General features: G+C 41.3%; 1 long non-coding RNA gene across 1 annotated transcript; it reads left to right on the forward strand.

Annotated features, from left to right (window-relative positions):
- The first annotated feature begins 251 nt into the window (after positions 1–251).
- LOC126046015 (uncharacterized) lies at positions 252–21,621 on the forward strand. The gene is made up of 3 exons (XR_007508194.1): positions 252–273; positions 13,949–13,981; positions 17,868–21,621. It is a non-coding gene; the product is annotated as an uncharacterized LOC126046015 (long non-coding RNA).
- Positions 21,622–23,123: the final 1,502 nt, after the last annotated feature.

Below are 23,123 nucleotides of genomic sequence, written 5' to 3' on the forward strand. Positions count from 1 at the left end.
CCATCTTAGAGGACGACCGCCCCCTCCCCGCGGCGGCGGCTGGAAACGGCGCCAACGGTGGCCCCGCCCAAGCGCCCGCGAGCTGCTGCTCGCGCCCAGCCGCCCCCAGCAGGAGGCGGGCGTGAGGCGCGCGGGCTCAGCGACCGTTAAGCGGTGGGACGTGAGAAGCGGGGGGCGGGGAGGGGGCGGTATGGCGGTGCAGGGGTGCGCGGCGGCGCGCAGGGCCCTGGGGAAGAAGGTGAAGCTCGGCTAGGGAGGAGCCAGAGGTCGGGGGTAAGATGCGGGGCTGTGGGAGCGGGAGGAAGGACGGGCGGTGTCAAGGGCGGGAGAGGAGGAGTGGCAGCCCGGGGTGGGGGGGGGGCTCCCCGGGGGTTAGGCTGAGGCGGGGCGGCTGCGTCAGGGAGCGGCTTCGTGTTCCTGCCCCTGCCCGCCCGTTGCGAGCCGTACCTTTTGCTGCCTTCCTGCCGGCGCCGCGTCGGCTGGACCCGAGCTTTCCGCCAACGATGAGGTTTTCCACAGACCCAGCGCTTTGCCAGAGTGGAGTCACAGCCCCGTTGCTCAAGGCGCATCATCCCTCCTAGGCAGAGTCCTGGTTTCCCTCTTCATCCTAGTAGCCCTCTCTCTGCACCTGTGCCGCTCATCTCCCTTCTTGTGGGCTAGCCTTACATGCACCATCGCAGATTAAATCTTGCCAGACCCTTCTTCAGTGGAAGAAAGGGAAATGTTTTGCTTTGTGCATGGTTAAATTGTATTTGCTATATTCACGTCCTTTGCCTGATGCTTTCTGGTTATCTTGTAAGGTTTGAATACACTCCTGTCCGATTTCCCTCTGACAAGGATTTCTGAGATAACGTGTTAATTTATTTCTTTATAAGTGCAGGATGTTGCACTCCATAATCCTCAGTTTCATACTGTTTTTTGTAACGTAGTTCTCCCTTGCTTTCCTTCCGTACGCTATGTTTCTTATTTTGTACCAAAAGTGTCTTTCTACTCATTGTGTCAAAAATGTTAAATAAAAACTGATCCCAAGGGATTTCACTGTAGATTTTCTTCCACCGTCTACTTAACCTTCGTAAGATAAACATAAATGTCAGCATAGCACCATATCAAGTGTTTAACAACGTCCAGATATGTGTGATCTAATGCATTTCTCCTTTTCCTAGAAAAATCACTGATCTGAAACATATTAAGTAAGTTTAGCAGTGTTTTTCTTTGGGAAGCCAGCATTAGGCTTCATCTCATTTTCTGTTAAGCTTCACATTTTTAATTATTCTTTTATTAGAGCTTGGTTTAGAATATTATAGGGGAGAGTCTGCTACAGGCCACCTGACCAGGCAGACTGAACGAATAAGGCCATCTATAGACAGATAGGAGCAGCCTCACATTTGCAAGCTCTGGTCCTCATGGGGGACTTCAACCACCCTGACACCTGTTGGAGCAACAACACAGCAGGGCATAAGCAATCCAGGAGGTTCCTGAAATGCGTGGATGATAACTTCCCTCTCCAAATGATGGAGGAGCCAACAAGGAGAGGTGCTATGCTGGACCTTGTTCTCACCAACAAGGAGTGGCTGGTAGGGAATGTGAAGCCTTGGCTGTAGTGAACTTGAAATGGTGGGGTTCAAGATTCTTAGGGCAGTGAGGAGGGTGCACAGCAAGCTCTCTGCCCTGGACTGCAGGAGAGCAGATGTTGGCCTCTTGAGGGATCTGCTTTGTACAGTACCATAGGATAAAGCCCTGGAGGGAAGAAGGGCCAGAGAAGCTGGTTAATATTCAAGGATCACCCCCTCCAAGCTCAGGGGTGATGCATCCCAACAAAGAGGAAGTCAGGCAAAAACACCAGGAGGCCTGCAGGGATGAACAAGGAGCTCCTGGAGAAACTCAAACACAAAAAGGAAGCCTACAGGGGGTGGAAGCAAGGACAGGTAGCCTGGGAGGAATACAGAGAAATTGTCTGAGCAGCCAGGGATCAGGTTAGGAAAGCTAAAGCCCTGATAGACAGGGACGTCAAGGGCAACAAGAAACGCTTCTACAGGTATGTTGGTGATAAGAGGAAGACTAGGGAAAATGTGGGCTCTCTCTGGAAGGAAACAGAAGATTTATTCCCCAGGACATGGAGAAGGCTGAGGTACTCGATGACTTTTTTGCCTCAGTCTTCACCAGCAAGTGCTCCAGCCACACTGCCCATGTCACAGAAGGCAAAGGCAGGGACTGGGAGAATGAAGAACCTCCTGCTGTAGGAGAAGATCAGGTTCGAGGCCATCTAAGGAACTTGAAGGTGCAAAAGTCCATAGGACCTGATGAGACCTGATGCATCCGCAGGTCCTCAAGGAACTGGTGGATGAAGTGGCTAAGCCACTATCCATCATATTTGACAAGTTGTGGGAGTCCAGGAAAGTTTCCACCGACTGGAAAAGGGGAAACATCACCCCCATTTTCAAAAAGGGGAAAAAAGGAAGAACTGGGGAACTACAGGCCAGTCAGTCTTACCTCTGTGCCTGGCAAGATCATGGAGCAGATCCTCCTGAAAACTCTGCTAGGGCACATGGAAAATAAGGAGGTAACTGGTGACAGCCAACATGGCTTCACTAAGGGCAGATCGTGCCTGACAAATTTGGTGGCTTTCTATGATGGGGTTACAGCATTGGTGGATAAGGGAAGAGCAACTGACGTCAGGAACCTGGACTTGTGCAAAACATTTGACACTGTCTCGCGTGACATCCTTGTCTCTAAATTGGAGAGACATGGATTTGACAGATGGACCACTCGGTGGGTAAGGAATTGGCTGGATGGTCACACTCAAAGAGTTGCAGTAAACGGCTCGATGTCCCAGTGGAGATCAGTGACAGGTGGCGTTCCTCAGGGGTCGGTATTGGGACCGGCACTGTTTAACATCTTTGTTGGCAACATGGACAGTGGGATTGAGTGCACCCTCAGCAAGTTTGCTGATGACACCAAGCTGTGTGGTGTGGTTGACACGCTGGAGGGAAGGGATGCCATCCAGAGGGAACTTGACAGGCTTGAGAGGTGGGCCTGTGCAAACCTCATGGAGTTCAACAAGGCCAAGTGCAAGCAGGGAAATCCCAAGCACAAATACAGGCTGAGGAATGAGTGGATTGAGAGCAGCCCTGTGGGAAAGGACTTGGGGGTAGTAGTGGATGAAAAACTGAGTATGAGCCAGCAATGTGTGCTCGCAGCCCAGAAGGCCAGCTGTATCCCAGGCTGCATCAAAAGCAGCGTGACCAGCAGGTTGAGGGAGGGGATTCTCCCCTTCTGCTCCACTCTGGTGAGACCCCACCTGCAGTGCTGCAGTCAGCTCTGGGGCCCCCAACATAAGAAGGACATGGATCTGTTGGAGCGAGTCCAGAGGAAAGCCACGAAGATGATCAGAGGGCTGGAGCACCTCTCCTATAAGGATAGGCTGAAAGAGTTGGGGTCGTTCAGCCTGGAGAAGAGAAGGCTCTAGGGAGACCTTATAGCAGCCTTCCAGTAGTTAAAGGGGGCCTACAGGAAAGATAGAGAGGGACTTTTTACAAAGGCATGTAGTGATAGGACAAAAGGTAATGGCTTTAAACTGAAGGAGGGTAGATTTATGTCAGATGTAAGGAAGAAGTTCTTCACTGTGAGGGTGGTGAGGCACTGGGACAGGTTGCCCAGAGAGGTTGTGGATGCCCCATCCCTGGCAGTGTTCAAGGCCAGGTTGGATGGGGCTTGGAGCAACCTGGTCTAGTGGAAGGTGTCCCTGCCCATGGCAGGGGGGTTGGAACTAGATGATCTCTAAGGTCCCTTCCAACCAAAACCATTCTATGATTCTATGATATTGCATACTGCTATGGTAAGAACATATGGTAAGAAATTTGGATTAGTTCTAAATATAGAAAAGATGCTGGAGCGTGTTACCTTTTAATCAGGCAAGTTGCAAAGGCTTGAATTTTGACTACAGAGGATAATAGCTGTGGAACAGATGTTTGGAATATTACAAGTGTTAATTATCAGGTATTTTAAAATAATAGTTTATATAATTTGCTAGTGTGGGCTGCTGTATTTAAGGGGTTTAGAAGATAACAAAACCAAGTTTTTGAGTATTTGATTTCACGTTCTGCCACTAGAAGGAGATAGATAAATAAAATTATGCTTAAAGAGCTTGTTCAGCATTTCTGATAGAGGCTTTTAATGAGCTATTAACTTTTAAAGCTGTATGTAAATGTTGCTAACTTTAGCTAGTTGATCTTACGCTGTGTAATATGAATACAGGTGTAGTAAACCCAGTCTTTTAATAGTTCTTAGCTACTGGTTTCTATTTATTAAATCATTATATTTGGCAATTACATTTTTGTACCAGGTCTTCCTGCCTTTAGATGAAATTTTTGTTGTTTTTAAAAAAGTTCTACCTGAATAAAGCAGAATAAACTCTATTCTGAATATATATTTAAAAATTGCCATAACTGACAGTGCTTCTGTAACATTAAATTAATACCATCATTCTCTTTTTATAGATGGGAAGAGTTTAAGTCACTTAGCTAAAACTACAGAAAGCCCTTACAAGAACATAAATGTGTGCCAGATCAGCCTGTGTAAATCACAGACTGGCATGAACTGCTGATGAAGGAGCCAGTACATTTGTTTGCTTTTATACCAGCCTAAGTGTCATATAGTATCTGGGTCATCTCAGTCTCCTAGTTATCATGGGGTCAGGGTGTGCAGTTGGATTATGGGAAATTTTTGGTTCATTAGCACCAAATGTGTTTTAAAAGAGACTACCTCATTGTCATGCTGAACTTGCCATGGGCATTAGTGGTTTGCCTTGGTTTTTCATACCCTGGCAAGAGTATGTCAACAACTTAGCTCTTAAAACAGACTCTCCTCAGAGTCTGCCAGGGAGATTGAACTGCTTGATGAGATAAATATGGAAATACATGTTTTGAGGATCCAGGTGCCGGTATTTCTGAGGCCCCAGCTAACAATCCTGTCAGTGCTTGAACAGATTTATGTGTGCATACTGCCAGAGGCAAGTACCTAGGTGGCATTTAGGTCAGTTTGAGTAAGTGATGACCAAATAGTAAATTTAAAATTATCATGTTTGAGATCTACGTACATAATATGTATGCACTAGTTTCAGTGGGTTCACTTGCATTTAAGCATGTTAATGCATCTTTTATTTTAGGCCCTGTAGTTTGCAAATTCTAGTTGTGGAAGTTCATAGAATAGAAACTTGGACTGTCTATTCTAGCAAATAAGCATTATTGCAGTTAAGGTACATTACAAGAAATCAGAAAGTTCACTGAAACACATAATGAATAAATTCTGGCTTCCTACTTTGTCTCATTTTTCCATTTTCTTTTGATTTTTATCTTCATGCTTGGAATTCCTTCCCAATCCTTTTGCAGAAGGCAATCACCCTTTCTCCATTCCCTCCTGAACACTTACTTTCTTTGTGAGGCCCTGGCACTAGTCTATCTAAGTAAAAGGTTAAATGTTTTGTAAAAACACATAGGAAGATAGTCTTTGTTTAAGTTCTTGAGTTTTGTCTGTCTGTTTAGACTGTGAGTGCCTCTGGTTGAAAACCTTTTGTATTACATAGTGAAAAAACCACAGAATTTAGTATTTAAAGAGTGATAATAGATCATATGTGTGTGCATATACACACACACACTACATATATAGTCTATGTATCTGTACTATTTGCTGAATTGACTGCCTCAGGAGAAGGGTGGTATTTCTAGGCTTATTTTAAATTGGAAGTGTAACTAAAATTCATGTTGTGACAAAAGGTGATTGCCTGTGAATATCAGAAGAGACTCCTCAGTAAAATGTTACCATGTGAAATGGCTAAATGTAATAATACAGTGTTGTAAGGTGCAGAGAGATGAAGAAGAAAGCTTGTAAGAAACCAGTGTGTATTTCTGGCTCTAGCCAGGGTTACAAAAGGTAAATCAGCCCCAGGACAAAAGTAATTTGCTGATAGAATTACAGAGGATGATTTCCATTTCCCTGCAGCTACCTTACTGAGCCTTTTCAGTTAGGAATTAGCAAGTCAAACCAGCTCATAGGTGTCACAAAAAAAAAGCCAAACCAAACCAAACCAAAATGACCTGCTGGATTCCTTTGCATCTGTGCCTTTGTCTTTTCAAAAAGCTCCTTAAAGATCATGTAAGGAAATCCTAGCAACCCTAATAGACAAAGCACAGTCAGAGAAGAAAAGGGTGCTTTATTTCCACAGTGCTTATTCTGTTTACTTTCTCTAGTTTAAGACTTTGGAGTGAGATGCAGTACAGTAGGAAGGAGGGAAGAAGACCTTTCTATTCCACCAGTTCTTAATCTAGATGCCCTCACTCCAGTTGTCTTGGAATGAGCGTAGTAAGAGCACAGTAAGATGAGGGAGAAGAGGGGCTGGGAGGGAGACTTGGGCACAGGTGATCCTACAGAATTTTGCTGGGCTTGTGCTTTACTTTTAACAGCTGGAATCAGATGCCAGCATAGTAGGAGATTAAAGAAGGGATTAGATGTTCCCTGAGTTCTGTGCTCAGGAGTCTGGACACTTCATGCCAGTCTAAGTGTCATAGACCCAGTCATTATACAAGGCAGTTAGTCTGCCCAGGTGCTTGTTACTGGGCCTCTGCTTCCCCAGTATCTTCCATTTCATCTCTACAGACACTCAGAGCAAGGTCTGTCATGGTAGGAGCAGGGAAAGTTGAGGAGCAGCATGGAGAGCATCCCACCACCCGTTACATCTCAGCTGTGAAAGGGGAATTGAGCTGGGAAGGGCTGGGGAATCAGAGGTAAAGAAGAGGCAGGCAGGGGTGGGTGCTTCTTACTGAGGGTCTTATGCCTGCCTTATATGTGCATACAGCATAAACGGCACCACTTGCGCCATTCCCCCAGAGCATGTATGGGAAAAGAAGCACGGGGAAGTGTTCTTTTTTCCTGCTTTCTGGGCTGAAGTAGCAGATGAGAGGAGCTAAGAGCAGGAGAAACTTAGGAGAAATTGTTTTACTATTCTTTTTAAAAAATAACTGAGAAACCATGCATATCTTAGCCTCCCAAGTTCTGCTTCTGGACAGATATGAACTTGTTCCCTATGTAGCCCCTTAAAAACCTTTTCGAAGATCCATGCTATATACCCGTTCAGCAGCTGAGATGATAGTGGATTTCACTGAGTTGTTCTTTGTTTTATTGGACTACATGGCTTTGAGCTAAAGCTGGTGTGCTCAGAATCAGAAAGGGTCCCCTTCTGGCTGCAGCTGTTTCAGCTGAACATGCTACTGTCTCCAGCTTCTGCCACTGCTGTATAACAGGAAGATGTCACTCCTAATCTGGTAGTTCATCTTAAACCACACATTTAAATTTTTTGAGCCAAGTAATAGCCTGTGAGATTACAGAATGGTTGAGGTTGGAAGGGACCTCTGGAGGTCATCCGGTCCAACCCCTTGCTCAAGCAGATGGTTGCCCATCACCTACAGATGGTTGCCCAGGACCATGACCAAATAGCTTTTGAATATGTCCAAGGATGGAGACTCCCCAAGCTCTCTGGGCAACCTGTGCCAGTGATTGGTCACCCTCACAGTAAAAGAGTGTTTCCTGATGTTCAGAGGGAACCTCCTGTGTTTCATTTTGTTCCTATTGCCTCTGGTCCTGTCACTGTACACCAATGAAAAGAGCCTGACTCCATCCTCTTTGCACCCTCCCTTCAGGTATTTATATACATTGATAAGGTCCCTCTTGAGCCTTCTCTTCTCTAGGCTGAACAGTCCCAGTTCTCAACCTTTCTTCGTGTCAGATGCTCCAGTCCATTAATCATCTTTGTGGTCCTTCACTGGACTCTCTACAGCATGTCCATATCTCTATTGTACTAAAGCTCAGAACCAGACTCTGCACTCCAGGTGTGGCCTCACCAGTGGTGAGTAGAGGGGAAGGATCATGTCCTTCGACCTGCTGGGAACACTCCTCCAAATGCAGCCCAGGCTACCCATTAGCCCTCTTTGCCGTGAGGGCTAATTGCTGGCTCATTGTCAGCTTGCTGTCCACCAGGACCCCAAGGTCCTTTTCAGCAAAGCTGCTTTCTAGCTCGTGGCCCCCTTCATATATTCATGCCTGGCATTATTCTGCCCCAGATGCAGAACTTTGCACTTCCTCTTGTTGAACTGTGTGAGGTTCCTGTCGGGCCATTTCTCCAGCCTGTCTAGGTCCCTCTGAATGGCAGCATGACCCTCTGGCGTATCAGCCACTCCTCCCAGTTTTGTGTCATCAGCAAACTTGCTGATGGCACACTTTGCCCCATCATCCAGCTCATTGATGAAGATGTTAAACAAGATTGGACCCAGTATTGACCCCTGGGGTACCCTGGCTAGTTACTGGCCCCAGTTACTGGTCTCCAATTAGATTTTGTGCCGCTGATCATCATGCTATGGGCCCAGTCATTCAGCCAGATTTCAATCCACAGTGCTGTCTGCTCATCCAGCCCATATTTCAACAGCTTGTCTAAAGCCTTACTTAAGTCATGGTAGATGATATCCACTGCTCTCCAAGTCAGTCATTTCACTGTAGAAGGTTACCAGGTTGGTCAAGCATGACTTCCCCTTGGTGAGGCCATGCTGACTACTCCTGATGACTTTCTTGACCTTCATGTGCCTAGTTTCCAGGACTAGCTGCTCCATCACCTTCCCAGGGACTGAGGTGAGGCTGACCAGCTTGTAGTTTTCTGAGCCTTCTTTCTTGCCCTTTTTGAAGACAGCAGTAACATTTTCTTCCCTCCAATCTTCAGGCATTTCTCCCAACCAGCATGATGGATCAAAGATTATCAAAGAGTGGCCTTGCAATGACATTGGACAGCTCCCTCAGTAGTCATCCATCAGGTGCATCCCATCAGGGCGCATGGGCTTTTGTATGTCCAGTTTGCTTAAGTATTCCCTGACCTGATTCTCTTCCACCAAAGGTACATCTTCCTTGCTCCAGACTTTCCTTTTGGTCTCTGGGGCCTGGGATTCCTGAAGGCTGGTCTTGCTAATAAAGACTGAGGTGAAGAAGGGACTAAGTACCTCAGCCTTTTCCATGTCCTGTGTCACCAGGGCCACTGCCCCATTCAGCAGTGGGCTCACATTTTTCTTAGCCTTTCTTTTGTCATTTATGTACTTGCAGAAGCACATGCTGCCTTCTGCACACAGCAGGCTCAGAGCTTCAACTCCTCCTTCCTACCAGTGAGGGGTTGTCTCCTGCTGGTATCGTGTCCTGGAGCATATAAGAGGGAGAGCAGTGGGAACATCCTGAGGGAAACTGGTGCTGTATCCACATGTGGGAGGAATGTATCTTCATGTCTATGAGTGATGAGGCAGGAGGATAGTGACGTAGCAGAGCTGAGAACTGCTGCAGTGTCGTGCATGGAGTCCTAAAACTAGGATGTCTCCCAGTAAAACTTGGCAGATGACGGTCTTCTGAAGCAGGTGGTAACAAATAGGGAGTAAATTATGTTACTTGTTATCCAGCTGGATGAGAAGGGGACGTCTATCTACAGAATTGACTTGCTAATTTATGAAATATTAATGTTTGGAATCTTTTACATGACCTCAGATTATTTGGCATCAGTTATTTGAGATACTGAGAGGTAAATTCTTACTCCTGTTGGGCTGAAAGCAGTTGAATGCCCTTGGCTTCAAAGGTCGCTGGGAATACTCATTATTTTTTAGGGCCAAGCTTCTATTTAATCTCATCTGGCCTGTCTGTATTAGTTTAAAATATGTTTAAAACAAACTGATATAAAAGGCACTTGGATTTTTTTTTTTTTTGCATACAATTATGTAAAAGCAGAAGGTTATTTCTGTTTCATATTTATTTACTGATTCTGATCAATGCTCCCAGGGCTTACTTTTTATTAAAGTGAAATATTTTTATTGAATTGTGTTTTGTTTTCCTTGTACATGAACACCGCTTTGCTTGTTAGTGAAGTACTGTTAAAAGCATTTTTTACACACCTCAAGAACTGCCAAAGTGGTTTGCAGTGCAGGAAATAAAAAACACTTATTAGTCAATCTGCATCAGAAACATCAGAGTCTTAATTCAGTAGGCTTTTATTGAGGTGTAACTTGGCAGCAATTTGGAATTCCTGTTAGTTTAGTGCTTTTGTAGGTATGCTCACTGACCCACAGAAAGTGTTTCTCACTCAGTATTAAAAGTAAAAATCATATTGCGGAAGCATAAGGGTAAATGCTATGTGAATTTGGTTTTCTTAGTGTGATATTACTACAAGGTGTTAGAATGTTGCTTTTTCAATGTTAATTCATACTATGTGGGCAAAATCATAAATGCATTCTATATCTTCAAAGGACAGGACAGAACCGACAAAAGTGAGGTAGTAAATAGTGAAGAACACTTGAAAAAATAAGTCCAGTTGTACAACCAACAGAAGGATGTATTGACTCAGTTATCTGTGTGTGCATCTCTGTAAGTACTAAATTCTATTGCTCCATAAACACCAAAACCCCCAAATCTAGAATAGGAGAATAAGAATGGCTAGTTTAAATTGGGATAGTGTGATAATGTGGATGTTAGACATCTGAGGCAAGGAGGATAAACACTGTAACACTAGGTGTAAGTTATATAGGGAAGGTGAAAACAGCCTTTTGTACTGCTGAAGGATGTTGAGTCAAATCACAGTTAAAATATACCTTTAAAAACAAGTAATAAACAACTTAGATGAATTCTAAATAGGAAATGTATCTTGTTAGGACTGTAGTATCTAGATGGTGGCAATCACTTCCTGATAAGGAAAATCAGACACTGTAAAAGCAGAAAACAAAAAAGATGGTCCAATACTCTTGAGTATTCTCCATAAATATCATATTGATTGGAGTCATGAGACTAAAATTCTTGGTGCCATAAATTTTAGGCTTCTTGGAGTGACTAGTGCAGGAACCTACAGGATAAAAACTAACTGTGGACTTGATTCTTGATCACCATTGTGCATGATCCGCTTCAAACTTTTTATGGAAAAGCCATTCTGAAATAGTGATCTTAATGTACTTGCAGTCAATGCTCTTGCACCAAAATAAAGATCTGTTTGCATTACAGAGTGCTGTGGACTGAGGCTCTTAAAAGAAAGTAAGCTGCCAAGGAATAAATAGTTGTTCTTATGGATTGATTAATGGTTAAAAGATGGGAAATAAAGGGTAGAAGAAAATGGTCTGGTTTCCAAATGAAGGGAGATCATTAGTGGATTTTCATGGGAATGTGTAGTGTTAAACATATTCCTAAATTTGTTTAAAAAAAACACCAAAAAAACAGTGGAAAATGAGGTACTGAAGTTGGATGATATTACTGTTTTCAAGGTTGCATAAAATGAAAGCCTGCTGTGAAGATTAGCACATGAATGATTGGATGGCAGAATGGAGGGTAAATTGCAACCATTCTCTGGCTAAGGAACTCCTGAGCCAAAATTGCTGAAGACTGAGGAGATTTCCAAGCTGAAATACCTTTGCATGCTAGCCCTGCCTGTTCTTCTGCTCTTTTCCAGGCATTCACTATGGGCTGATTTAGGTGACAAGGGTACTGGCTAGGTGGATCTTTGATCGAGCACAATCTGTGGCTATTCTGGCCTCTTAAATTTGGTTCAGAAAGACAAACCAAACAGGTAGTAAACCTGTTAGATTCCTTCCCAAAGTTTGTAAAGGCAAAAATTTACATGAACTCAATGGGAGACTGGACAAGTACTTGAAGGAGGGATCCACGGGGGATAATAAAATGGGCAAATCATATCAGGCTGAGGACATCACCTGAGCTGACAACAGTTTGGAGTACACTGTATATACTTGTGTTCTTCACTAGGTGGCCACAGCTGTGGACAGCATGCTGAGCTAGCTAGACCCAAAAGAAGAACCCTTGTATGAACCCTAAATTCCATTTAGTAGCTTCATTTTTCATTCCAGCTATTTAACCTAACTGTCTCATGTACAGAAGCAGAGGAATATAACACAGCAGATAAATCACGGCAGATGACAGAATGAGAGGTAGAAAACCCTCCCAAGATCCCATTGTCAGTTAACATACCATGACATTTGGTATGCTTGCAATTACCACTTTTACTCATGAAGGCATCAGTACCTGAAAAAGGCTGTTATTCAGCTCTTCAGGAATTCTGTGTAGGAAGACTGTGAAAAGTACTGTGAATTACTTTTAAGCCTTTTAAGCCGTTGGAAAAGTAATTTTGAGGAGTTGTGTTGGCTTGGTCTGATGCAAAGCCAGTGCACTGACCCACTGACAGCATGTCTTGCCTCTGTTTTCAAGAGGAAGGGGGGTAACGAATGGGGAAGGACCTGAATCCTCCCATTTGCACTCCTTGAGGAATTCTGTTTACAAATGCCAGGCAAAAAGCAGAAAGAAGGAAATTGTCATGATTGACCACGTTCTTTCAGTAGTTCTTACCTTCCTGATTTGCCTCGTCGTTTGATAAATAATGTGTTTGGAAAGCAAGGCAACCAATGCAACATGATAATCTTTCCCATGACAGTTGGATCTTTTTAAATGTTTTACATGTATTGCTGTTTTAAGAGGAGAGTAATGCTTTAGATGCGACAACGGAAATGACATGGTCATAGATATTAGATGGCAATGTAGGAGTATTCTATAGAGTATCAATTTCCTGCTACAGGACAAGATGTAAAGTCTTGTATTTTCAATAATAATGAAAAAAATTTAAATACAGCAAGTTAATGGATTTGTTCAGTTTTTTTAAGTTGGTTCATAGATTTGCTTAGGTGCCACACTATTGTGGCTATGTTGACACAAACTCACTACCATATCCTGTAAGATTTTGTTGCTTCGTATCATGTAATTAAAGTGCAATTATTTGGAGAACCCATTCTTAAAACTAGCTTTTGTTACAGCACAGCACACCATGCTTAGGGTCAGTTGAGGGTATATCTACATGGATGGGTGTGGACAGTGACACATTCACTCTGCCTATGCCCTGAACCGGCCAGGTGGGAGCCAGCTCCATTGCAGCAGCTGCGTAGCTGTGACTGGTGTGTTACTGAGCTGGAGTTAATAAGGGTGGCTGCGAGGCAGGATATATTAGCTTGGGCTCAGAACTGTGCTAATGTGTCCACAGGATTTCTGGGAAGAAGCTGGTCTTTTGTCCAGCTGGCTCAAAGAGTGAATAGAGCAAGGACATGACTGTGTCTGTTTGTAAGCTAGTCAGAAATGCAGGTCAGGAGATGAAGTTTGAGAGAATTTTGCCTTTATTAAAAAAAAAAAAAAAAAGTCAATGCTGACAATTGCCTCAGTTTACAGTAAGCTCATGATATTTTCAATATTTAGGAATGTACACTTCTGATTTCTAAACTATACCAGAGCAGATTCTTTTTCAAAAATAATAATTTATTTTTCCCCCTAGAAAAGCAGATGAACAATCTGTTAAAAAAACAAAGATCTATTAGCCTTAAGGCTTAAAGACCTTACCACCCTTTATTAAATTTGTACGGAAGCATAGCTGGGTTTTTTTCCCAGCAAGCAATTGAGAGAGGGAGATACAATTATCAGCTCATATTCCACATTAGACCTAGGCAGCTCTGGAGGGAGTTATTAGCTGTCTGAAAATGCCTCAGAGGTACTTTCTGCTGGTTTGGTGGTTTTTTTTTGTTGTTGTTGTTTGTTTTGTTTTGGTTGGTTTTTTTTCTGTAGAGATCTGCTCTGAGAAGAGAAGAATTTATACCTGCTCTTGTGGATTACTGAATGGTGGATGGACTTGAGCCACTCTATACGAGTCTATAATGAAAATGGAGAATATTGAATTCTCTTCACCTTGGCCTTTTTAGCTCTCTTTATTTGCTCTCTTGGAGATTCTGAAGGCATGTTGTTTATGCTTAGGATCATCTTTTACAGTCAGCAGCAACACACATATATTATACCCTCTACACATAATTAATTCAGGACTTTTCTTTTCCTATTCCTGTTCTTACAGGCACGTGTTGTATTTGTACTAGGTCCACAGCGGGTAAGCTTCTAATGCCTTCTTTTGTAACTAATTTCATAACTTTTTATTGCAGTTCTTGCATTCTGAGTAGTTTATACTGAATAAAATATTATTTATTGAATGGTGACTGATGCTAAAGTACATTCATCTGAACATGTATTACATGATTTTTTTTTTTTTAAAAGATTGCTATTAAGTACTGCTTTATCTGCCAGGGCCTTCACACTGTAATTGATCAACAGAATTACAGAAGATAAGAGAAGATGCCTATAAGTTTATACTGTCATATCTGTATTTTGATCTGATCTTTCTTTATCCTCCTTAAAGGATTGAACATGACATTCCAAATGTCAGGTTTGAACATCTTAGCTGCAAGGTCCATCATTATTATCTATCATAGGCTCAGGATTCCCCTGCAAAGACGAGATTTCTGTTTTAACAAACAGAATTTTATGTTGGCATTTAGATACATATGTTTGTATGAAAAAAACACCAGGTACCAATTTTAAGATACCAAAATACTTTATTTTTTAAGAGGACAGCTTTTTAAAAGATATTATGGTAAACCCCAAGACATTCTGTCTTTAAGTAACAGTTATATAATACAGTATACTTCCACTGTGCATGAAAGCATGCCCAGCCACTTGGAAGCAGAAAAGGTTTTCCCATTGTAGAAGCTACAGAGTAGCACCTTAGACTTGCTCTCCCTTACATTCAGTGTGTTAAAACACATAATAATGTGTAACTGGCACCATCTCAGTTTCTTTAAGCTTATTCAGCCATCACTGTTCTGGAAACCAGAAAAGGCAAGGCAAAGCATTACAAGCATTACATATACCCTTCTGTCATCTTTATTTTGGGAGCAATCCAGATGGAAAGATTCTGCTGATACCAGTCCAGCTTTGGACTGGTCTGGGCAAGGGATTGTGTGTTTGGCAAGAACTACAGAATGGCCTGATCTGGCATTGCTAGCAAGAACAGTGGTCACTGCCAACATCTCACTTTTACTTCAGTTTCTCCAAGCAGCTCAGAATTAGCAGGCAACAGCCCTGAATTGGTGACTAGAATCAACAAATAATTTTCTCTCTTGTTGCCTGCTATGCTACTCCAATCAGCTCTTCCTCCCACGTTAGCAGATACACACAATGAGCAGCAGTAAATGATTCATTTAGTTGGCATTGCTGCTTCTCTGGAATTCCCCAACTGCATCCTTTCTTTCAGGAACTGTTCTCAAGAATTTAAGAAACTATAAAACTAATCCTAGTACAGCACTGAAACAAGAGATACTATGATGAATATTTTCACTGCTGGAGACAGCAAAAAACATCAAAAAAGATTCAACGTCTACATGTTTAGGCTAGTGACTTTAATCAATGTCATTTTGGTTACTCAGAAGAGGGTGGGTAGTTCAGATGTCTTGACCTGATTTAGAATACATTCAAATCTTCCCATTCCATCCCAGGATGCATAAAAGTGTATCTTTCTGCAGACGCATGGAGGTCCATTAAGAAATTGTACGGGACATATGGTTCCTGGAATCACAGAAACTTCACATCACACTGTCTCAGAGCTCAGGCTCTATTGCTAGAGCGCAATTTGGTTAGATTTGCAGGTAGAGTGATCAAAATAATTTTAAATGCCTTCAGAGTCTTGAACAATCTTGAAAATTAAGGATTCCAAAATAAAAAAAAAACCTTGAGGAACTGTTTAAAAAAATGGTATTCTAGAATTGTTTATATTTTGTGTGTTTGTTTATAGTTTGCATACTTATATACAAATACATACAGGTGTATATTTATTTTGTATCTAAAATATGTTACATGTGGAATACAGAGATTGTATTGATTTCTTGAATCACCATTATATAAACTGAAAAAAAATCAGTATTTTGAGAGATTCAGTCTGGACTGACTGTCTGTTTCTGTAACCATCTCCTTTTTGTGATTTAATTCTCCTTTTTCTCAAATCCTTTGAATTCCCCAGGGATTTGTATACAATACCGCAAAAAACAGTATACAGAGTCCTGCTTCTCTGAACACAGAAGGAATCAAGCGGAGACTTACCTTTCTCAGAGCTTCCATTCTTTTTCAATTAGCACTCAAACTAATAGTTCTATCAATATGCTTTTAAGAGTCCTATTCTTAGTGCTTCTGTGACTATGACTGGCTGGCTGTTCCTTCTGTATATATTCCTGTGTTAGTTCTCCTCTCTAACAAACAGATGCGCACATAAATACACACAGAATCCTACCAAGCAGTACCCTCCACTTACACCCTTTTGATTTCTGAACAGATTCATATACATGTTTATTTTAGACAATTACATATTTTGAGAACTCTTGACCTGGACAAGCAGTGGTTCTAACTATACACAGGTTTCAACAAATTTTAACCAAATGTATAATAATGTGCTTTGCTTAAAAATAATACTAGCATGTTTCTCTAGCATATAAAGAAGTATATTTATGTTATATAAGATTAAGTGCTCTCCTGCCTTTGCTTGACTGAGATCTATAAGATCAGAGAACAAATGTAATCTATATGTCAGCTTTTACACTAAAATCCTATAGTGAAGCTTTATTACTGTAAGAAACTGAGAAGTGGCTCAATGAGATGGCAGTTGTCCAAATTTAATAAGTAATAACTAGGATAACAATTCTTTAAAAAGTTTTATGAAAACTGGTTTAAACATGTAATTTCTATGTGTCTCTGTAGTATTTTCTTTATGAAAAATAAAAATAGGTAGCTTTTTCCAGTAGCTGATTCTTTTTTTACCTACCACTTGACACAGTAACATGAGGAGTTGAAGAGAAAATCACTAGTTTGTAACTTCTTGTCTGCTGAGCCCTTCTGGGTGGTCTGCATAGTTTAAATATTTCGGGAATGCAGTATTTAAGAGATTACAACAGTAAGAGAGCAGGTAATCAGAAAACATATCTTCCTGTTAGGTAGCAGCTCACTAAATGGAAGAGTTGAAAGGCACAAATATAAATTGTTCAGCTTGTCCATGTCATGGCACTTAACAACAGAGTACAGCTACAAATAAACCTTTTGCCCAGCTTAAAACCAGAATGTTAAGAACTATGAATTTACAGTTGATTATCTGCCTAAAACCAGTGAAAGCACAGCTGAACAAATTGAATACTAACATTAAAACCAATATTAATCATGGAAGAGTGCAGACAACTACAAGGATGGCTGTTTGTTTGCTTTACTGTTTTCACTAGTTCTGTCAGGTTCATGCTCAGTATCCTTCAGTTGTAGGTACTGTAGCTTCAGCAATTACACCGTGAAGCCTTTGTAGCTTTGTCTTGTTCTTACGTTTGTCTTGTTCTTACGTTTGTCTTGTTCTTACATATGCCAGCTTTCACTACAGCACACTAGGTAAAATATACCTTCTGTAATGCCAATGAGTTATTTTCTTTACCTTATTTTTCTGTTGTTCCCTACCCCCCCCCCCCATTATATTTCACAACAGTTTGGGGGAATAAATAAATTAGGTCTTTACTTAAACCAGCAACTCTATCAACACTTCTTGTTCTGTGTCAGGTTTTCACTCTAAATAAAATTGGAGAATTAGAAACTATAAAATGTTAGATCTTCAAATAAGAAAAAAATCCCCAATTTCTGCACTATCTAAACGTGTCTGTAAAATACATGTCTGTAAGAAGCCTTAAAACTGGCAAATTTGGGCTACGACAGAGATATGGTTTGGACAGAGCATCCTATCTATAACCTAGCTAATAATGTGGTTTTAGGCAATACGCAGCATATAAAGAACACAAATCTTGAAGTCTAACCAAATGAACATACAAGTACTCCTTATGACAAGTGCCTTGCAGGATATTGTAACAGTACTGGGAATGCTTAATAACTGAATAAAACCACGTTCTTCCCCCTCCTTTCAGATAACGCAGCAGCACTACCTTTGCTTTAGAAAGGCATCATGGAATAAAAACAGGAGAGAGACACCTCTAACAAAGAGAAGACAGCGAGTTTGGAGAGGGTTACCATTAGAGAATAGTCCTCAAGGGCTTAGGCCCTCTGGTTAAAGTTTCATCCTAAAATAGTGTGGAAAATGTATGTTACCACTGTCTAGGCTGTTAGGGATTCTGGCTGCAAGATACCAGAGCAGCTAAGAAGGAATCTTGTAGTTAAGTATAGTCTAGTTTTATCTACCTTTTTATAGCCTGGATTCTAACTTTGTAATTGGAAAACGGAACTTGTATTTAGCTAAACATTTTCTAACCCTTAAGATCATGTGCTCTTAAAAGATGAGTCTAGTGAAGCTGACAGATATACATTAAGTTCCTCTTTGAAAGAAACAAGTCCAAATTTAGGGACTGGAGATGGCACACAGTGGCTGGTGTGTTGATGGAGCTGTCACACACTGTGTTTTAAAGAATAACCTCTGGCAGGCACAGAGGCCAGTGCCTCTTCTGGAAGCAGCAGAAGATGAATAGTCACCATATGGCGCTCAGTTTATGAGCAAGAAAAATGGACTTGGAACATTTTGTCTTGTTCCGTTATATCTGTGTAACTCCTGTCCACAGTACGATTGCACACAGAAAAAAGGCTGGAATTTAATCCTGTAACTGCAACAAACAACTCTGATCAATCCTATGCTGGTTTTCTCTTGTCTTTTCATAGCTTTGTTGGTGCAGCATTTTTAACAGGGTAAACCAAGAACCAAATCCTTACTTTCGCCCATAAAGACAATGAAATTTAACAGATGGGGATTAGACCAGTGGAGTCAGAACTTCCATTTCTACGGCTACTTTGCAAACTCAGGCCAGAACTGTGCACCTTTCTAACACAGAGGCACATATCAACATATCTGCTGTTATAAAGCAGCGATCCTACAGTGATCCATTTGTATAATAATTTCCTTTTAATTGTGAAATAAGAACACAATCACATTATAACTAAATACAAAAGATGTTCTCAGAAAGACGAGACATAATACCCAATTGTGTAACAGCAAAGCAGACTGTGTAACTGTAACTTAGTTGTGTTAGTGGCTCAACAGTTGGGAGATGATGATCCTTATGGGTCCCTTGCAACTTGAGATACCCTATTCTATGATTTAATAGACATTTAAGTGGCCAAATAGATTTAACAGTAATGCTATCAGTTTATTCACTCTCAAAGTCAAAAAGCTATGTTTATTTTTTAGGGAAGTTGTTTTAACATCCCCTTGCATTTCTGATTTATGGTTGCTAAACATCATCTTACTCAAAATGCACCATTACTTATGACACCAAGGTGAAATTTGAAAGATGTTCTTTAGGGCTGTAGCACTGAGTTACAATTCCAGAATGGAACATGCTCCCATATAAGTCATTCCATTGAGCTTCCTGGGATTGAAATTACAAGAGTAAATATTCATTACAGTTCACCGCTCAGTGCCCCATCCCTTCCACTTTAATCAATAACAGCATAAGCCATGAGTTAAATGAGTACATGACTTCATAGAGAGTACTCTGAGCTACTCAAGACTCTAAATTCAACTGTTTAAAAAAGGTTTTACAAAATACATTGGTTTTTTCCAGTTAATATTCAGGAGTGTATTTGTTTAAGAGAGAACAGGGTTTGGTTTCATGAAGCTTACAGATAGGTTTCTACAAGTTCTGATCATGGAATGAACTAGTTTTTAATTACCTATTACAAAAGTGGTTTGGAAAGAATAAGTATCACATTGTTTTCTACCTCCACATGCTTGCTCTCAAGAGTGTAGGAAACTGAAACCTCCACCTGCTTGCTCTCAAGAGTGTAGGAAACTGAATAGCAAATTGACAGAAGCAGTATTTTCCTAATGTTTGGATGCTTTTTCTACACAGCTTCTGGAATTCAAATTTATTTCAGGCTGCTGTGTCTTCTTTTTATAAGTAGGTATGTTTTACAAGCAGGCAACCAGCAGCTCGGGTAACTTGCAGTTTTTAACTGGCGATGTCTAAATTGAATATTGTAAACTGGATCACTGAGATCGAGCACTGAATCCATAATGAAAGCTTTACTCTGGAGCAACCACTTAAGAAGCTACAAACAGGAGGTCACTGCTTTCATAACTCACCTTCAAGAATGGACCCATTTTTGGCCAGTGAGGCCTTCAAAAGAAGGTCCAGCACTATGGAGCTCATCTTGAGCCACCTGTTTGGCAAGCTGCTTCTGCTCAAATGGATGCAGAAAATCAGAAAGCGTAGATATGTGCATATGTCTGTGGGTGTGGTTTTTGTGTCACATATGCCTTATGGTTTTGCATCAATCTTCTCACTACCATAGTAAGAAGATTATCTTAACTAACCTGTGCTACTGCTTATGAGTTTACAGTAATTGATGTGCCAGCAACTACATATTTATGCAAAATATATTTTAACAGGTAATACTTGAGTCTATCACATTGCATGTGACAGTTAATCAAGCAATATAGTGCAGGCGTATTTTGAAAATCAGATGGATTTCCAGCTGAGGATTTCTGAGGTCAAATGCTTTGCATATCATAAATAAATGGGTTTTGTTTTTGTTTTCTAAGACTATAAATCTTCAAGTGTTGCTAAAAAAAAGAAAAATCAAACATCATTGCAAGTCAGCCAGTATTGGGTTACATATTGCAGATGATCTGATTGCTATTAAATTAGGTTTCCACAACTCCTTAAAGAGCAAGCAAAATACAATTCAGTGGATAGCAGGGAAGGAGGGAAGAAAAAGTTGCTCTTTTACCTTGGGTTGCATTTAAGACTGTAGGAGCCTATGAGTTGCTGAATGAATGGGTATCAGTCACAGAACATGTTGCTCTCTGCTTACCATGTCTGGAAAGGTCACTAAGGATTTAGTTTAACTTCTCTCAGGGCTAACTGGGTTTTTCCTGGGTTTGCATTGAGAACCAGGAGCCTTGCACTGGCACACTTAACTCATTCCAGACTTAAAAAGCAGTTCCAGTGCATGTCCAGATGGGGACATGCCTTGCATGCTATTTTGAAACCTTAATATTTTAGGAAAATTTTAGAATGATGGAGTAAGAGGATATAATCTAGAAAAAGCTATGTGGGGAAAGTAACAGGTATGCTCTAAGTTACATAATTGAAAGTTTGGTAATGCATGGACATTAGGAACTACATAATAGCAAAAGTGTGGTTCCACGTTCTGGCTAATCCAAGAATGAAAAATGCTGAGTGTTTGAATTTGCTCCCAAATTTGACTTTACATATTGCACTTGTATACATATATTTGAAATTAATAGCAGTTGCCAAAGGCAGAAATAAGCATGTTACAGATAATGTAAAATTTGTACGGAGATATGGCTCTCAGGCAGCTGCAGAAGCAACTATCTAGGGCCTGCTTAATTTTTTATTTTTTAAGTGTAAGAGCAATTGTGGTATTGTAAGTACAGTGTGTAACAAGAAATAGAAGAAAATTGAACAGTTAACTTGAAACTTGGCTAAACCTCATTTCCAGCTGTGCTTCCTTGTGGGCATGAGGTATACTAACAGCAAGTACTATAAGCAATTTTCACCTTAATCCAATCTCCCCCAAAAAGCAGAGGTCTGCCTATAAGCAATATGCAGAATACCCCATAGACTACACCATCAGTAATTCCACAGTATGAAATGAAGCAGGATGAAAAAGTGCAAGTGTATCTTAACCTGAAGCTAAACATGTAATTGGAAGTCAAATGGAACAAATTGTCAGGAAATGCCTGTCTCAGTAGCTTTCTCATGACAGCATTCGCTTCTAAGTGCTTGTCTGTAGGTACATTCACAGTGTGGCTGTGCAAGCATTTGAAATTGGGATCTTTAATTGAGTGTATTTAAGAACATGCAGGTGATTCTTTGCATTCCTTTACATGTGAATCCTGTTTGCTCAGCTCCATGTAGCTGAGTCAGAGCAGTTCCTCAGTTGTTCATTAACTTTTCTACTGAATTGTCATTACTGTGGTCGCATGGGAGCTTAACAGGTCAGCACTGAACTATCCTGTTCTTTCTAGGCTTTGGCCACAGGCTCTGCTTTGACACTTCAACAAGCTTCAGATTATACATCATGTGTTTGGAAGCAATTTTTTTCCACCTCTAATGTAGTTTTGGCTGTACAGCTTGGGAGTACTTCACAATTCAGGAGTACATCCTCAGCATCATTTGCAAGCCTTGTGCCTTTAGCTATTGGTGGCATTGCTTTTAAGACTATCACTTCGGGAAACCCGAGTTTACACCACCCCAGCTGGGAAGCTTCAACACTTCTCTACCAACACATAATCCTGCGCCACCACAGCAGCAGCCAGCCTGAGAGTCAGTATCTGTTCCTAGAGTCACCCTGCACTCAAGAGTACCAGAGCAGATTCATCTCTTTGGCATCAACATATTACAGTAAAGGCTGAGGACTGAAAACTGGTGGCTTTTAATGCCTGTTCAAATGGTTTGATATCAGCTAGCATGAGTGCCCACAGCTCTATTTCTACCCTGTGTTGAAATTAAATTGCAGTGCTCAGACACACAGAACTGCCTTGTACTCTTGCCTGGACTTACCATGCTCTCTGCAGTCTGCCCATCCCCCTCCATCCCCACACAGTCTAAGATGAGACCCTCCAGTATCGTCTTAATTCCTCAGACTTTCAGTTGCTTCTACTAGCTTTGAGGCTCATTTCTTTTTCTTGGGACACTGGCCCCAGTACTTACCACTCCAGAGTGAGCTCAAATGCAGAAAGTCCACAAGAAATGGAAGGAAGGACAGGCTGCCAAGGGGAAAATATAAAGCATTTCCTAGGCACACAGATAAACTATAACATCCAAGTTCAATTTTAAAACTGCTGAATCAAGCAAGGGACCTAGCACCAGAAAAACACAATACACCCAATGCCTTCTCCCAAACCTGTCTTCACTGAGGCAAGTCTCCTCTCAAACCAAAGAGGTCTTTGTTCATAGTAGTAAAGTTTGTGGAATGCGATGTGCTCCCTATACTAGAGCTGGCATTAAGTTAGAGACTATTAAAGCTGGATCTCACAAACCCACAAGACTGGGTGGGATTCATCTGACAGCAGATCCACAGAAAGCCCTTCCTACCCCTTTACAGTAGCTACTCATTGATTTATTCACAGAAATGAAGTGGACATGTGGACTTGCAGCCAGTTCCATTTCCTCCACTGATTTAGGAGAAATACAAACATCTAACAC

Source organism: Accipiter gentilis, chromosome 15 (genome assembly GCF_929443795.1).
Source record: "Accipiter gentilis chromosome 15, bAccGen1.1, whole genome shotgun sequence".
In the NCBI taxonomy this organism is placed as follows: domain Eukaryota; kingdom Metazoa; phylum Chordata; class Aves; order Accipitriformes; family Accipitridae; genus Astur; species Astur gentilis.